Here is a 7,473-nt window from a genome sequence, read left to right on the forward strand (position 1 = left end):
CTACTAGTCACATTTTTCTAGGTAAACAACAACTGCCACAACAACGACCACAACCAGTGACAGCACATGAACATGATTCTACATCATATTAAAGGAGACAATAACAGTGATGCAAGGCACAATCAAACGTACAATGTGTTCCATTTCTCTCCCTAACAGTGCGCTGTTGCCGCATGCAGAATTTTCTTTTTCACTTACAAGGTGGAGTATAAGGATTGTTAGCGGGCGGTCGGATATATCGAAGCAAGCTCCCACCGCAGGATAAAGAATTTCAGGAAAGAATTGCTTGACTTGTAGGACCCAAAATCATTAGCTAGAAACGTCATTAGGCAATCTTCCTCTTCTGTAGCTGCCGCGACATTTTCTTTCTTCTTTTCTCATCCACAGCATCAAGAGCCAGAACTGCAGACTCTGCACCACTATCTTTTGGCGTTCCAGCACTGCTTGAAGTATTCTTCCCATGATTCCCTCTGGAAGACTCTCCATTTCGGCGCCTTTCATAATGGCAGGTATATCTTTGACTGCTATCTGGAGGGCTGGCATCTGTTCTGATGCCACCACAAATGCCTTGCTTCAGTGGACCATCTTCTGTGATACCTTCACTCAGAATTCCTGATGGCATATCGTCATTCACAGCATCACTTTTGCATACATTAGGATTTTCCACCATCATCTCATTGCTGCTAAGGTTTTCCATGGGATTGCTGTTTTTGTTAGATGCTTTTTTTAGGTGACGCCGTCTATTTTCAAACCATTTTTCAACCTGTTAGCAGAAGCCATAATCAGGGTTTTGCTCAATGCCAAGAGAACTGTACATGCAATTGGAAATTGATGAAGAAAAGGTACAAACCTGACGGAATGTCAGAACTAGTTCCTGTGCCAATCTTTCTTTAACAAGACGGCTAGGATATTCATGTATTTTAAATTGCTCATGCAGCCTCTGCGAAAAATAAAATGCAGTGAAGTGCTTGCGGATGAATCAAACTATAGAACTAATGATATCGGAAAAAGAATGCCATTGTACCTGATTAATTATTATCCCATAGTGTCTCTTCCGACCTGTAGTACTGCTTCCGTTAGGGGTAGGCAGCTCTTTTGTATTTTGCCAATTCACCGAACAATTCAAACTTTGCTGAGGGCTTTGTGGAGTGAATTCAGTTTCAGGTGTGCATTTCTTAGACAAATCTTCACCGTAACTCGAACCAGATGGTGCTTTCCCATAAGCCTGCTTTTGGTTTCAACATGAAGAAGAAAAATTCTAAGTTTATAAGTGAGTGAAATACACATGTATGTGCACAACATCACAAAATTATAAGGGAGTAGTTAACAGAAAAATGAAAAACTAATGGACGTATGATCTCATACAAGAGCTTGCCGCAACATGTGCTCTTAGGAAAATACAACAAATATGGAGAAAGGTGATTATAAGAGATAGCTATAGATGATACTATAGATGGGAACATCATAGAGCCAGCAGTTGGCTGTACGATTAGGCATGCTTTAACTCATATTCCAATCATTTTGAGCATTCCCATTGTGGCTTTTTAATTTTATGAATAAATTAATACTTCGCCCAGTTGACATCAAGGCAAACAAAGATAAGCAAAAAATTCATCAAGGACAAAAAGGATTATCATAATAGGTGCTCAAATATGCACACAAGCAAGTTGGGGCCTTACAGCATGCTGTATTTTGCTTTCCGGAGACTGAATGTGCACTTCAGGACCTGAGTGTTGATCATTTACTAAACCATAAAAACTGTCACCATGCACAACAGTTGAGTTAGTAATTTCTACTCAACAGTAGTGGTACTTGAGGTAATGGTCAGCATCACTTCATGTGTTGTGTTCCAAACAGATTTTAAAGAAATGACGAAAAACGAAGGAAGACAAGACCTGCTACGCATCTATTCCAACATTATCAAAGTATACATGTATGTTCTATTACAGTCATCACATTGTAATCATGTTAATCACCCCCATAAATGTTTTTTTCAATCTTTAGTGGAACTATTGGAATTAACTATATTTTTGAATAAAGTAATCAGCCATGCATTGGTAGTACAAAGAAATTTATATACCAAAGGTATTTGCAAGGCCACAGAAATCAGCAAAATTAATGTCAAGATATGCATGCAAGTTGAGCTTACATCATAAAGGTTTTTGTAGTCCAACGGTTTAACCTGCCGTCTCCTTGATGGTAAAATCGCATCCTGGCCGATCTCAAGATCTTTGGTAGTGAGATGTGACATTGATCTGCTAGGCCGAACAGAGGCCCCTTCCAAGCCATTAGTATGACCTCCAACCTTATGACCAGACGAAACTTCATCCCTATGACAAGACTTCGTAATGTCAGCACAGAAATCATCAGAGTCTGATGTGAAGTCTGCGTTATCTTGCTTCTCTTCAATATATTCATCAGAATCTGGCCCTGCTGGATCATAGTCATCATCCTCCGAGTCATCAGAAGGTAATCCATGGTCATCAACTTTCTCTCCCTCCTTCACATCTTCTAAATTATCAGAAGAGGTGATGAAATTCGAGTCATCAGAGTCTGAACATTCATCCCCATCCTCTTCAGACGATTCTTCCATAGGGCTACCAGCCACATGTTCTTCGACTATATTGGGGTTGAAGTCATCATCTTCGGAATCGTCCGATGGAAGTTCAGGTACATCATTTTGCATAGGCCCGTGTGCCAAGGCAGCTGCCTCGGGAAATACTTTCTGCAAAAATAATGTAGTATCATGGTGAAATATAGTTGAAATCATTGGCCTTGAAAGAGTTAAGTATTTGTAACAGTGAAACTATTACCTCCCAAGAGTCTTTAATCGAAAGATCTGTCTCCTGGAATTTCTTTATTAATTCTATACAGTATGTCTTGCAATCACATGGAGGGCTGGGCAAAGCCATTCTTCTTCAGGGACTACAAAGCGAATGATCACATGAATGAATTAAAACCAGAAATAAAAGAACCTAGGATACCACAAGAGACTGGGAAAACATATATTACTATCTTCAGTGAGTAAACGAGGGTTTAGACAATTCTGGTGGAACCCTCTGTCGCAGGTTCCGTCACAGAAAATGATGTCATTATCTGGTGCATCGTCTTGCAAACTACAAGTGGCACAAACAATCTGCAAGATGCGAAGCATGGACCCACTGATTAAAATATTAAGCATAACTGAGCACAACATTGAAATGAAAAATTTCTTGACATACATCATCCAATGATATCTTTCTTTCAGATTCAAACAAAGATTCATCTGGCTTCCCCATAGTTAGAAGATGATCAAGATTCTGTAAAGCTTCTCGTATTCTTAATTTGTACCGCACGATATCCGCCTTGGCTCGCTCAAGCTCCTTCTCGGGCCTTATCTTTTCCACACTGCATGTTTATGTATGGGTGAATAACATTTATAAATTGCAACTAACGCTGAAAGGACTCCCCAAGTAAGAACATCCAGTAAGCTGTGTTGTTGACCATGAATGCGATCCAAAGAAAAGAAAGCATGGTCATGCACCTTTGATGAAATAACGTGTCAAAAAAGAACAACAATTTAATTGAACCCTAAATTGGAACGGGGTATCGACCAACTGTCTAGTAGCATGCAGTCGGCTGTGCGCCCAACACACCACGCACGTTCGAGCTTTGGGTTCCACAAGGTGAGTCCCTGGGTTGTTTCTTAGTTTGAATGCCACAGGGGATAGTGCTATTGGTCTAGTTTTTTTAATTGAACCTTAAATAATTGATCGGAACTGGCTCATTTGGAGATTTTAAATGTACATGAATGAAATATAATATCTGAAGACATAAATACATCCACAGAGATAAAATGACAAAGCCTGTAATGGGATACCATTGTGGCAAAAAAAGTTGAAAAGGAAAATCCCTTTTAGTTCTTTCGTTTTGCAAACTATTAGTGGAGAGCTACCTGAATATAGACCTCATGACTCATGACTGTATTTCTGAAAAAAAAAGTACAGACGGTAAGCATGTCACTTTTCACTTTTCTAGTTGTAACATCGCAGTCTAAGTCGTATTAGTTTTGTTTGCTCCCTCTATTCCCTTTGTAAGGTCTATTAGTTTAAATACGACTTAGAATTCAGAATTTTTGTAAGGTAAGAGTACATAATAGATCTCAAACTTACAGAATGGAATGGAGTGGAAGGAGTAGTAGTAAATTAAACTTTCTTTAGAAACACAAAGGTGAATTCAGGAGAAATCGCCAGCATATTAAATCAAATACATGAATAGAGAGGTGGTGAACCTTTGATTTTTCCAGCCTTCATTTTCATATGCTTCACAAAAAGTTTGCCGATAGCTTATCCGACTGCAAAAGTATCTAATTTGCTTACGAATTTTGGACAAGTAATCGTCATTCGGACCACTCTTTGTGGGTCTTTTCCTTCTTATTCTTTTCGCAGTTGGTTTGGCAAGAGTGTCCTTTGAGTTGCCAGGTGGCTTCTTCGCGGCTCTAGAACGAAGAATCCTGACCTCAAGGTTGTGGCTAGAGTTTCCATGGTTCCGTGTCTCAGTAATGTCCTCAGCAGAGCCAGAAGCATTTCTTTTGTCCATCGGATGGCGGCAAGAAGCTATATTATTGTAGTAAAAATGAAAAGGCCGGCTTTGAAGAATTGTCCTCTTGTGGAGCGCAGTAGCAACGGAATAGGGATCTCAGCACCTACAGAAAGCAGACAAGGTATAATCAACATTTGTTGGTGTAAGAACCACTCACATATACATATAACTTATAAAACATTTGCATCTTCAAAACATCTGGCTTTAAAGCACCATCAGGAACATTTGCATCTTCAAAACATGTTACCAACAAAATCAGATCTAGCTAGTGCTGCCAAGACACACCAGGCCCGCACCATGAGGAATAAACTACCAGTTTCCAGCCCACTGATTTTTGTAATTTGCTACCTTCAGGGACCTGTAATTATCTACGGATCTCAGTCCTCGACCAGCACATCTCACAAAATATCTAGTTGAAATCTACTCCTTTGATTACCCAATGCCGGCCGAAGGGGGCAATGGCAAGCAATTAATTATGATTTCAAACCCTAGAAACCACGCCTAGAAACCCTAGAAACCAAGCCTCCCTCTTGTTGGAACTTGCCCACAGGATCGATCACATCAAATCACGTGACGGACACACGCGCACACAAAATTTGTAGCCAAGGGCTCTTGTAGTGCCCTTTGTTTCTCTTTATTTCTTTTCTTGTTTTTCTCCACGATGTTCTAATCTCACGACCAGGGTGCGTATATATATTACGGCAAACCTGGCTAAACATCAAAACGACTCAGCCTTGTACTCCTAACCTTAGTAGGACTCGACCTGTACGACTGCTAGGACACGATAAAACTAGCACTACTCAAACTAGGACTTGTACTACCACGTGGACTCCTATTCTTTCCTAACACACCAAGGCCACGCTGATCCTCATTAGCTTAAACCTACTAACTAATCAAGATTACTTCTAACACCTCTTCCAAACCCAACTCCAGAACCAAATCCAGTCCATCAACCACCACTGCAGGCTGCAGCAACAGGTAATCACGAAGCCGTGGCAACAAATCATCAAACCCAAAACGACTGAACTCCGGCGCACGGATCGCCACAGAGACCCACCGTTCCCACGGAGGCCAGGCTTGGCGGAGCAATCCTACGCCAAATCTTCCTTGGATGCGTATTTGGATTTCGCTGCTTGTGTCGATCGAGGGAGTCCGTAGGAGCCTAGGAGGTGTGGTGCTGGAGAGGAAGGGATGCGGAGGGGGGTGGCGTGGAGGAAGGGAGCCGGGGCAACTCACCGGGTGGAGGAAGGTCCGCCGGCGCGATGATCTGTGGCGAAGGACGACGGCGCTCTGACGGAGTGAGGTGAGGGAGAGAGATGGCCGATGGGGGGAAACTGAAAATATAAAGCACGAGATGCGCGGCGCTGCCCTGCTGCCCCGTGGTAGGTGGCGTGTTGCTTATGGGCCAACTAAGATAATGTGTAAGGTTTTATTAGGAGGTGGACGCCGGCCCACCTAGGACTGCCCATAAATAGAGTTCTCAAGTTCAACAAAAAAATATATAGAGTTCTCAACTGGTATTCCCCAGTTTTTTCTTCACTAGAAATAAGATAAAAGAAAAAAAATAGAATTGTTTTTCTTCACCTTTAGAGAGAAATTCCTGTCCGCCCCAGCAAGAAAGTGCCCTCCGTTTGCTGGTCGCCAAAGACGAGAGCTTCGCCTTTGGAAGCACCAGCAGCGTAGGGCGACCGGGCCAGCGGAGCCCCACTGAATTAGTTGACGGCTTTGATGACTCGACGATGAATATTAAGAAGGCCATTGTGCTGCCTCATATCAAAGGCGCTCAGATGTAGGGGTGGGCACTTTTGAACCGAAAACCGAAAAACTGAACCGAACCGAACCATATTAACCGATTTATCTATTAATTCGGTGATTCGATTTTTTGTTCGGTGGGAAATTTTAAGGTTGTTCGGTGTTTGGTTTTTGTTCGGTTTCTAGTGTCCAAAAACCGAATACACCGAAAAAACCGATATGTACGATACCCCATGCAATACCTTGTTTTCGAAAGTGCAGCAGGGGCGCGTCCTCTGGCAAATACTTGTTGGTTGTGGCAGACGTCAGGCCAGCCGCTAGATGAGTTTCTAATCTCACAATCTAACTAGTACTCGTAGCAGTATGTATGCATTCCCGGCGCTTGGTTATGGAAGTAACTAGCAATTAGTGTATCAATTAGTGCATGAGTTGCTTAGTTTACACGCATCACACATATTCTTCGGTACATAATACATGTAACGCCCCATGTGATTTTACACTTAGTTATGTTCACTAGTTTGCTTGACCAAATAAAGCACGGACTGATGTTAAGGTTGCTAGCTCTTGTGATATATACTGATGAGTGCATGTAAATTTTGGTTTTTCGGTTAACCAAATAAACCGAACCGATATATTATGGTTAATATGGGTCGGTTTCTAAATATTGTGTGATTAATTCGGTTTCCATTTCTACAAAACCGAAATTATAAAACACCGAATAAACCGAACCGTATTAACCATATAAACCGAATGCCCAGCCCTACTCAGATGGAACACCACCTCGACGGGAAGAGCCCACCACCGCCGGCCACCCTCACCTTCACCAAGGACCACAAGGAAGAACAGATCTTCAACTATGCCCGATCCCTCTGGTACGCACAACAACAGCAACTTCAAGGGTATTTGATGGGATCTCTCTCCCGCGATATCCTCGCACATGTCGCGATGTTACAGATGCCGACCGAAGTCTGGAGAGCCATCCACGCAATGTTCGCCGCCCAAAGCCAAGCTCAAGCCATCAACACCCGCATCGAGCTCACCAACCTCAAAAGAGGTAACATGACCATGGCTGAATATCTTGGCAGGATCAGCCTCACCGATGAAGTCGCGTGCACTGCCGCGACCCTCTCTGATCCGAAA

The 7,473-nt window shown here is 42.3% G+C and overlaps 1 pseudogene; it reads right to left on the reverse strand.

The window, feature by feature from the left end:
• Nucleotides 1–325: 325 nt before the first annotated feature.
• LOC119282817 lies at nt 326–4,578 on the reverse strand (annotated as a pseudogene).
• Nucleotides 4,579–7,473: the final 2,895 nt, after the last annotated feature.

This window comes from Triticum dicoccoides, chromosome 3B, assembly GCF_002162155.2.
Source record: "Triticum dicoccoides isolate Atlit2015 ecotype Zavitan chromosome 3B, WEW_v2.0, whole genome shotgun sequence".
In the NCBI taxonomy this organism is placed as follows: Eukaryota; Viridiplantae; Streptophyta; class Magnoliopsida; order Poales; family Poaceae; genus Triticum; species Triticum dicoccoides.